Raw genomic sequence first — 11,161 nt, 5'->3', positions numbered from 1 at the left:
TAAATGTGGTATCAAGACATGGCAGAATAGAGGGAAAAAAACACAAAGAGAGGTCAAGTAGGAATGGGAATGTGGAGAAAAAGTCTTTTAATTATGGTGTCTGGTGCAAGCTAAGTACCAGAACCACACAGGTCAAAGGGTATGAAAAATGATTCAGGGGGGTGGACTAAATCAGGAAGATGAGTGTTCCAGAATTCTGGAATGCTGAAGGCAAGCATATCACTCACATACAACTGGGCAGTGACTGCTTTCTCGCTTCCAGGATGAGAATGCAGCTTTCCTGATACATTGGTTCAAAATCTAGGAAACTATGAAATGCTATAAATACAATTTTTTTATTATTTTAATCTTCATGGAATGTTCCAGAAGCTAAGGCATAAACGGGCAAGGATGTATGTAGAACTTGACACAGCAAACCTAGGTAAACTTTTCCTCTAGGGAAGCTGGCTATTGATACCACAGGGAAACCTAGAGAGATGGGAAACTGTTTAAAGTTATACTGTCCTTGCTCCTATTCAGAATAACCACCTACTTTCTATATTCTTACCGAAATAACCCAGATTACAAGGATCCCTAACCTAAAGTTCTAACTGAGGAAAGAATGGACGAACAATAGAAAGACGCTTAACAAAAAAAAAGAAAGACGTAGAATGACTTTTGCTTCAGTGGTCTGACAGAAAAATTGCTCCCTAAAACAATTTTAAGACATCTAGCTCAGGGCTGGTCCTGAAGAAATTTGACTAGAGACAGGAGTGAGAAATTATCCCCCAATGGCCACTGCAATACATTCTCTTAAATTCTGCTCGTGGGAATTTGGGCATCCACGCACACATGCCCAGAATGAGTTTCAGGCCACCAGGTCGGGGACTTGAACCAGGTTCAGCCATGTGAGAGTCCAGCAACATAACTATTACACCATCTGCTGGTCCCTATAATATACTTCTTAAAGTTAAAAAGAAACCTTCAAAAAAGTTTATCTAACAAGAAACACTCCGTACAAGGAAAAAAACATGGTCTTGAAGGGAAGAATTTTGATTCTGTAGCTACTAGCTACAATGAATTGTTTCCCCCAAGTTATACTATTATTTCCTTCAGATTTTTTTTTGTAAGGATGAAATAAGATGATTTATATAAAAGTGATATTATAATAATAAGCATGTAATAGTTTTGTTTTGTTTTGTTTTTTGAGAGAGATTTTGCTATGGGGCACGTCTACTTGCCAGAGAAACAGAGAGAGAGACAAAAAGCAAGCAAGAAATCACCCACCGGGGGATGGCCATGCTACAATCCCTTCTCCTGGATTCTCCTCCCAGGATTTTGAGCACACACACACACACACACACACACACATACACACACACACCTGGTTTAAGCTGCAAGCCACCAGGTCCGGGACTCCAACTACAATTGGTCATATGGGAGCCAAGCGACATTACCATCATGCCATCTGCTGGCCCCACAGAATAGTTCTCAATAAATGCTATGTGAGGGCCCAGCAAGAGGTACAGTGGTTAGGGAGCTGAACTCCCACATGACTGATCAAGGTTCGAGTCCCAGACCTGGTGGCTTGCTTTCTCACTTTCCCTTTTTCTCTGTCTCTCTCTGGTCAAATAAATAAATAAATAACAATAACAAATAAGTAATTCTTTAAAATAAATAATAAACGCTATGTGAAATTAAATCTAATCTTTTTTATTTACAGAGTTTTAAAAAAGAAGATCAAAAAAGTTAAATGAGGGGCCAGCAGATGGCATAATGGTTATATTGCTGGACTTCCACGTAGGCAACTGTGGCTTGAATCTCAGACTCAATGGCTTAAAACTCACATCAGGCAAGTACGCATGCATGCCCAAAATCTCAAGAGGAGACTGGAGAAGGGATTGTGGCATGGCCATCCCCCCTGGGGAGGTGATTCTTCGCTTTCTGTCTCTCTCTCTCTCTGGCAAACACACGTGCCCTATAGCTCGCTAAAGGTAAAAAAAAAAAAAAAAAGAATCAAGTTAAATGATGTACAAAGCCCCACATTAACTTTCTTTAAAAAAAGAATTAATTTTATTTATTAGTATTATTTTTTAATTTGATGAGGGAGAGAAAGGCAGAGAAAGTGAGAAAGCAAGCCACAGGTCCAGGACTTGAACCATAGTCAGTCATGTGGGAGTCCCTCACCTTAACCATGACGCCACATGCCAGCTCCCCCATATTAATTTATATTTGGTCCAATTATCCAGTAAAAATGCTACTCTAATATGTAGGTACTTCAAAAATTTTATAGAAAAAGAGAATTTAAAGTATGAGTTTATTGCTATGCCAAAATTTCTTGAAATCCATGTGGTTTCTTTATACTGTATTATCTTCATGAACTTTTTCAAGACTCCCTATCCTACGATATTATGTCTGATAACTATGTCTCTATATCCCTCTGAAATTTTAATTGAGAAAGACACTTTTTGCCCTAGCCTCATCGTTTTGAACCTTCTTCTCCATAAAAACATTGTGTACTGCCCTCAGTGAGCAGGATGAAGGGTCCAACTAGCTCCTGATTGGAATGCTACACACTCTGTGCTGAGCTTTGATGCCCTCTAGTGCTGATCCTGCAGAGGCAGTCAGGGTTCCAAATACAGGCAAGTTTGTGAGATCTACAGAACAAGTGAAACTCCCCATAACAGCAGTGAAATGAACATGAGGCAGGTGTAGGAACAGAATCCCATATGTAGAGACGGTTCTGTTTTCTTTGGGAGATGAGATTTTGAAACTTAGCTTTCTTAATTTCTGCCTTTCAAAAGCTTTTTATATTTTTTTTACTAATTAACTTTTTGTAATAAAACTTTTAAAAACAAACTAAAACAGGGGACAGTATAACATCACTTGAGAGCAGAGTAGGGACAATAACTCTGTCCCTACAACATGGCTTCGGAATAATAGTTATATAGCCATGCAGCTTAGTATCTTCTTGCATGACATTATGGGAAAGCTTGGTCAGAGATATGGTAGATTTTTTAACCTGAAAAAAATACAAGGGGATAAAGATAAGTAACTTCATCTTCTTTGAATATATTTTAAGTGTCACCAAAGGGTGATGTGTTCTATGTACGTATAAATCTTTTTAAACTGAAAGGTATTAAGCCAACCCACAGGATTCATTATTAGAAATTTAACAGATTGTAAAAGAAGGAAACCGAAAAATTGAAATGGCTATATGGGACTGAAGATAAAATGAGGTATTTCTCTAAGATGAAAGACTCAGACTCAGATGACGTGCAGGTTAGAGACTATGCTTATGTTTTGTATAAACTAATACAAACTGTTTTTGTAACTGCAGTTGAGGGCCGGCTCTATGCCACAGTGGTAATGAGCTGCTCAAAAGTTGTATCCCACATGGGTCTCGGGTTCAAATCTCTGGCTTGGTCGGCCCAAAACATGCTGGATATGCACGTGAGTGACCAGGATCCAGCAGCCTAGAGGTCTGGAGGAAGGGCTTTCTCCCTCTTTCTTCCCCTCTCCCTGTTCCCTAGCACACACAACATCCATTTTATCATGAATAAAAAAGTATTACTAAAACACACACACACACACACACACAACTGTTCTTGGGAGACCTGAGAGTTGACAACTTTGCACCCGGGAAAGCTGCACTGGGTGACTCTCCAGTGGTCCCCATGCCACAAAATGAATATACTGAATTATATCATTACATTTGGATTACCATGAGAAGGAAAGTCTAGAGATTTATGAATGCTCAAAGAAGACAAAAAAGATGATTGGTCTGAAGGCTAAGCTTTATCATAAACCTGCTATGCTGAAAAATAAAAATGAAAAAAATTATGAAGATGCATGAAAAGAGGAACACCAAACAAAAGAGTGATGAAAAGACTCCACGAGGAGCAGTACCTGCCTATCTGTTGGACAGAGGATGACAATCCTGAGCTAAAGTACTTTAAAGTATTGTCCAATATTATTAAACAAAAACAAAGAGAGAAAGCAGGAAAATGGGAAGTCCTTCTATCCAAAGTTTGAGTCCAGGAAGAAACAGAAATATTAAAAGTTATTTGAACAGAAAAGAGAAAAAAGAAGGCATGGAAGAGGATGGTTACAAAAGTCTGCTTTGTTGGAGATGGCTTTACTAGAAAACCACCTAAATACGAAAGATTCATTAGGCCAGCGAGCTTACATTTCAAGAAGACCCACGTAACACATCCTGAACTGAAAGCCACCTTTCGCCTGCTGATACGCGGTGTAAAGAAGAATCCCTCACCCCCACTACATACATCTTTGGGTGTTATCACCAAAGATACTGTCACTGAGGTGAACGTGAGCAAGTTGGGCCTTGTGACATAAGGAGACAAGGTTATTTAGGGGAAATGTGCCCAAGTTACCAACAATCCTGAAAACGATCAATGTATAAATGCTGTCTTACTGGTTTGAAAGCAGTTTCATACAGGTAAATCCTTATCATTTTTGAAGGTGATACACTATTCTGGAAAACCACCATGACTGTGATGTTTCTGATTATCAGTCTTACATGCCTGCAGTCATTAAAAATTAATTATTTAATTGCACAAAAACATTAAAGTGGCCTGGTTTTATTTAAAAACAAAAAAAGCTGTACCTGAAATGGTCCTTAGGTATACTGATGAGACACAAATCACTACTTTTAGAGCTTACTAGGGTAGTAAAGCATTAAGTATTACAACAGAAACAGTATACAAGTTTCATAAATTACCTAGTAGTGACATCATTCATTAAAAAGTTAAAAGAGGGACCAGAGATGGTGTAGTGGTATTTTGCTGGGAGTTGACCCCAGTTTGAGTTGAAAATCATACCAGGCACTGGGGCCGACAGGTGGCCTGGTGGTTAAGAATGTGAACTCCCACATGGCCAACAGCAGTTTGAGTTCTGGACCTGGAGGCTTGCTTTTCACTTTTTTTTCTCTCTCCATCCCTCTCTGGTCAAATTAAATAAATAAATAAAGTTAAATAAAATAATTCCTTTTTTTTTTTTTTTTTTGAGAGGTTTTTGCTGTAGGGTGTGTGCGCTCACCAGAAAGACAGACAGAGAGATGGAAAGCGAGAAATCACCCCCCAGGGGGGATGGCCATGCCACAATCCCTTCTCCTCCATTCTCCTCTCAGGAATCTTGGGCACATATGCACACGCGCCAGGCATGAGTTTAAGTCACTGGGTCTGGGACTCAAACAATGGTAGATTACATGGGAGTCCAACAACATAGCCATTGCACCAACTGCTGGTCCCTAAAATAATTCTTAAAAAAGAATGAAAATCATGTTGGATGCATGTGTATGTGTGCCCAAGATTCCAGAAAGAGAATGGAGAAGGGATTGCAGTGTGGCCATCCTCCCTGGAATGATTTCTCACTTTCCCTCTATCTCTACGTCTCTCTCTCTCTCTCTCGTAAGTGCATGTGCCCTAAGGCAAAAATCTCTTTAAAAAAAGTTAAAAGAGATAAAGTTATTTTTAATAGAAAATATGGAATTTTTTGGAGATTTTTTTTTGCTTGGATGTGTGTGTTCACCAGAGAGACAAGAAGCGAGAAATCACCCCCTAAGGGAGTTGGCCATGCCAAAATCCATTCTCCTCTTGGGATTTTGGGCACATACGCAAACATGCCCAGTATGAGTTTCAAGCCACCAGGTATGGGACTTGAACCATGGTCGACTATGTTGGAGTCCAGCAATGTAATAACCATCATGCTATCTCCTGGCCCTAAACAAAATATCACCAATTCAATACACAATCAATATAAAAATTTGTATTTTAGATCCCTTTTTTATACCAGTCTTTGTTTTATTTATTTATTTTTATTTTACTATGGGACATGTATATTTGCTAGAGAGAGAGAGAAGGTAAGAAGGCACCACCCCATCCCCTGAAGGTGGGGGATGACCACACCACAATCCCTTCTCCTCCACTCTTCTGTTGGGATTCTGGGCATGCACAGACATGCAACCTGCATGTTTTTTAAGCCACCAAATCTGGGACTTAAACTGCTAAATTGGCCAATTGGGATCTACCCACCTTAATCACCATATCACCTGGCTGACTCCATACCAAGTCTTTAAAATTCAGTGTGTATTTTATACTTACAACATACTTCAATTTAATTTAGCCTCATTTCAAGTGTTCAAAGTACTGGACAGTTTTAGGCATATGGCACAATGCGTACTGTAGTCATATGACAAAATTTAATAACTGATACAGAAGTAAGCATGCAGAGACAAAAGAGGTCATCTATTTATTATCCCTAACAAGTATATAAAACTGCCAATATCTTGGGTATTCTGCCATCAGTCATGATATGTGCAGAGTAATTCCTTTCTAGATTTGACTAGGACAGGACAGTGAGCAGAATTCCAGTATCTGTCCCCCTACCAAAATCTCTTAAGCTAATATTGTCATCCTTCACTTAAAACCAAGACTAACAGACACAGATAATAAAGCATTTCTCTGCTGTAGTCCATAAGAGATTAGGACATAACAGGCAGAAGACAGCTGTCAAGTATAAAGGAGTTCATGAACATTAGAAGCCAGTTATCTGACCACATGGACACAGGAAACTGCAAGCATACTGCAGATACTGGCAAATGACTAGTATTCTAGAAGTGCATTTGTGTTCCTCCCATTTACATAGGTAACCCATCAAAAACGTAGCTGATGTTGAGGTAAATTTAGAAATAGGTTTAAGAGAATTACACAGGGTCTTATCTTGTTTATAATGGGATTTGGGGCAGCACTCTATGACACTGAGGCTAAATGGCGAGGTCCAGGCTAGTGTCCCAAGGTCTCTATGCACGCTTGGGTATGTGGGTATTCGTGAATCATGACATGAAGACCCTGATGAGGGTACACCCCTGGAAGAAATACAGAAACGTAAAAATAAAGATATTACTTTCTCCCATCTTTATAACACTAGAGGATTACTCATGGACTTTAGCATGCTAACATGCACTGTGTCCTGTTTAGGGTGGGTTAGAGAGCTAGTCTATGCAGCATTTCCCAAACTAATTTAACAAAGAAACTATTTTCACAGATGATCTTGATGCAGTAATATCCCAAGTTAGGAAATGATGATTTAGAACCATTGGGAAAATCAAGACTAAAATAGAAGGGGCTTTAAGAAGAAGACTAAAACTTTGGGGGTCTAGTTCTGAATGATATTCTAATATAAACCCTGAACTAAATTGCCCAGTATACCTTTAAGATCTGATCAAGAACAAAAGGCAAAGACCTGTCTACAGAGCTACAATATTCGTCCCGTACCTACATGCAAGTAATAATAGCTAAAAAACATAAGATAAATTTAATTAAAATCCTACCCAAAATACTATTAATATAGTTTTATGCTTCTAAATACCAAGAAAAAAAGAACTTTATGAAAACAAATGAGAAGGGTCAAAACTCATCTGACTGGAAAGATGCAACAGCTGTGCTTAAGAACACTGAGAACTTTACAACTTTTAAAAGTAAACAGACAACCAGAAAAGGTAGTGTACATAGAAACATTTCAAACAACTACACTGTCTAGCATCAAAAGGGATCTGAAATACCTATGCCAGTGCCGATTAATAAAGACAGAGTCACTTCCCCTACAAAGATTCTACTGTTTGGGAAGAGTGTCTCAACAATACAAGAAAAAAGCACAGAGTCTAAAAAATAATCTGATGTCTTCAAATCCTTCGTCTAGATAAAATGCTCTTTCTATAGGACGAAAGACAGAGAAGATATAATGATGCTGTGAGTAATACTTCACAAGTCTGCAGGACAGATGGTTATAATCAACTGTCAATAGGAGGAGGGGTTCAATTAACTATCAAAAGGCTGTCTTAATCTGCCTGTCCTAGAGAATAAATCTGCACAAGTTTTGGCCAATTTATTATTTTTTACTACATTTCCTTTTTATGAAATGCCTCATTATCATTTATGCCTAAATTTCTATTTGATTGTTTCGTTCTCTTGATAATATGTAGAATGTCGTTATATATTTCAAATATAAGGATACTTCAAAAAGTCTGTGGACAAGGGAACCAGCAGTTAGCGTAATGGCTATGTCGCTGGACTCCCACGTAGTCGACCGCGGTTCGCGTCTCGGACCCGGTGGCTTAAATCTCACGCTGGGCACGTGTGCGTGCATGCCCAAGATCCCGAGAGGAGAATGGAGGAGAAGGGATTGCGGCGTGACCATCCCCCCTGGGGGGTCATTTCTCGCTTTCTGTCTCTATGTCTCTGTCTGTCTGGCGAGCGCACGCGCCCTATAGCGAAAACCTCTCCAAAAAAAAAGTCTGTGGACAAATGGAATGAATGAGCTTAACTGCTACACTGCAGTAAATAGGGAACTAGACCCTACGTGGCTGACAGTGGTTTGAATCCAGGTACTGGCAGCTTAAAAAACACGTTGAGGACATGTGTGCATGCTCTAAATCCTGACAGGATAGACAATGGAGAAAAAAGCATTGTAGCATGACCATGCCTTTCTGGGGGCCACTTTCTCTCTGGTGAGTGCACACACCTCTAGCAATAAAATAATTAAAAATAAATGGAATAAAAATACAAGTTAATTTTATTGCAAACAAAACAAAACAAAACACTGAAATCCAGGGTCAGCAGATGGCGTGTTGGTTAAGGCACTGGGTTTTCACATGCCTGGCCATGGTTTGAATCCAGGATCCAACAGCTTGAAAATTACACTGGGTGTGAGTGCATGTGCTCTCAATTTCCCAAGAGGAGAACGGAGGAGAAGAGATTGTAGCATGGCCATCCCTCCTGGGGGATGATTTCTCACTTTCCCTCTCTATGTCTCTCTCCAGTGAGTGCATGTGCTCTATGGCAAAAACTGGAAAAAAAAAAAAAAAAAACTAAAACAAAAACGAAACCCTGAAATCCACACATAGTTTTTTCCATAATATACTTTTCTCATAAACTTTCTGAAGACTCCTACTAATCTTCTTTCAGTTGTATTGTAACTATCTTCTCCTAACTTGTGATTTACCCCTTTCACTCTCATTATGCTGACATGTTTGATAAATAAAACCTTAAAATCAAATGTATATGTCCAGATGTTTTCACTAGAGAATGCTACCAAATGTTTAAAACTAACACCAATTCTACACATTATTTCTTAGAAGACAGGACAGAAAATTTTCCAATTAATTTTATGAAGCTAGTATTAGCAGAGTGACAGAATCACTCATCAATGGCATAGACAGAACTTGTAAATAAACCCACTCAGATACACTCAGGAGATTTTGGACAAAGCGTAAAAGTAATTAAATAGAGTAAAGGGCTTTCTCAACAAATACCGCTGAAGCAACTGGACATTCGTAAGATAAAAAAATAGCACTTTACACCCATTAGAATAGCTACTATTTATTTATTTATTTTTCAGATTGTAAACTGGTTTACTGGTTTGTCACACAATTCTAATAGCCCTCTGATTTGGGCCTTAGCTTTTGGCCTTAATTTCAGTCCTAGGCTGAAAGGCTGATTCAGATACAGGTAAGAAATTTTCTGGTTCAAATCATCATTGGGTTGAAATGATCCATTATCCTTTTGGGAGGCAGTATCAGCAGAGAAGCTACAAATACAAGGCAAAACTGTGCTTTAGTGCTGGTTTTACCTTGACCGCACGCACAATGCGCAGCCAAGAGAAGTGTAGGAGTTGAAAAAAGGTAGACCAAATAACTCCAGAAGGCCTGAAGCAGCTCCTGGTGAAAGCTGCAAAAAAGTGACAAGACTTTGTTTCTTCCACTTTGAGATTGGTCGATTCAGAGTTCAAGGCCCATAGCCTTAAGAGGAGACACTCTGCTTCCGTTGCATCAGATTATCCTTCAGTTCTAGGCTTTGGACAGAATATGCCTGGATCAGGCTCCAGGACAGGGAAGCAGTTAAAGTTTGAAGCCAGAATGAATGGCTACGATGCCTGACGTGAGGTTTTCATAAGTCACCTTCTGAAAGCCTACATCTTCTATCATCTCCTTGAATTCTTCCTGAGATGGGAACCGTTGGATACTCTCTACAAGGTATTGATATGATTTCCAGTCTCCTGCAATGACCTCTCCCAGGACAGGAATGACCTGGAAGCTATATAGATCATAAAGCCTGGACATGAGGGGATTGTTCACTTGACTAAATTCCAGACAGAGAAACCGTCCTCCAGGTTTTAGGACCCGATGGGCTTCCTGGAGAGCCTGATCGATGTGTGTGACATTCCGGATCCCAAAGGCAATGGTGTAAACATCAAACTTGTCATCATCGAAGGGCAGTTCTTCAGCATCTCCTAGTACCCATGCAAGTCCAGCTTTGTATCCTTGAGCAATGGCTTTCTGCTTGCCAACCTTTAGCATCTCCTTGTTAATATCACAGATCATGACATGGGAACCGCCCAAGGAATCCTCTTCATTTTGGTATGTTTTGGCAATTTCTTCCCAGGATAAATTTTGTTGGCCTCTTAACTGCCTCTTCTGCTTTTTCTGATGCTGTGCTTGAACATAATTAAGGAACCAGAAGACATGTCACCTGTGCCTCCAGCAACATCAAGGAGCTTGGTCCCAGGAAATGGGTGCATCTTCAAGAGCAGCAGATCCTTCCAGACACGATGGATTCCAAGACTCATCATATCATTCATCACGTCATACTTCTTGACCACATTTTCAAACACCTGATATACTTTGCTCCCCTTCTCTTCCTCCGAGACAGTCTCAAACCCGAAGTGCGTTTCCGTTGCCCGCTTCTCTTGGGACAAAAGCCGCGCACCCAGAAAGGCCCCGTGCCAGGAACTACAAAAGTAGGGGATGCAGCCACTCCATATTGCCCAAGACCTGCCACGGCCATAGTAACTCCATAACGTGCAGCTCCCATGGGCCACCATGTTTACAGTCGGCTATTATTAATTAAAAAACAAAAAACAAAAACAAAAACAAAACAAAAAAAACAAGTGTTGGTGAAGATATAAAGAAAATAGAATCTTGTGTACAACTGGTGGAAATGTAAAATGGGACAGATGTGTCTATGAGTGAATGGATTATTATTATTATTTTGAGAGCTTTTTGATACAGGACCCTTGCACTCACCAGAGAGAGAAATAGATAAACAGGAAGAGAGAAATCACTGGGGGTATGGGAGGGATGGCAGTGTCTCAATCCCTTCTCCTC

General features: G+C 39.7%; 1 pseudogene; it reads right to left on the bottom strand.

Annotated features, from left to right (window-relative positions):
* Positions 1 to 9,418: 9,418 nt before the first annotated feature.
* LOC102487972 (2-methoxy-6-polyprenyl-1,4-benzoquinol methylase, mitochondrial pseudogene) lies at positions 9,419 to 10,885 on the bottom strand (annotated as a pseudogene).
* Positions 10,886 to 11,161: the final 276 nt, after the last annotated feature.

The sequence above is a fragment of the Tupaia chinensis genome, unplaced genomic scaffold (assembly GCF_000334495.1).
Source record: "Tupaia chinensis unplaced genomic scaffold, TupChi_1.0 Scaffold144635_1, whole genome shotgun sequence".
NCBI classification, from domain to species: domain Eukaryota; kingdom Metazoa; phylum Chordata; class Mammalia; order Scandentia; family Tupaiidae; genus Tupaia; species Tupaia belangeri.
The sequence above is the reverse complement of the archived record's forward strand: the minus strand, read 5'-3'. Positions and strand labels throughout refer to the sequence as shown.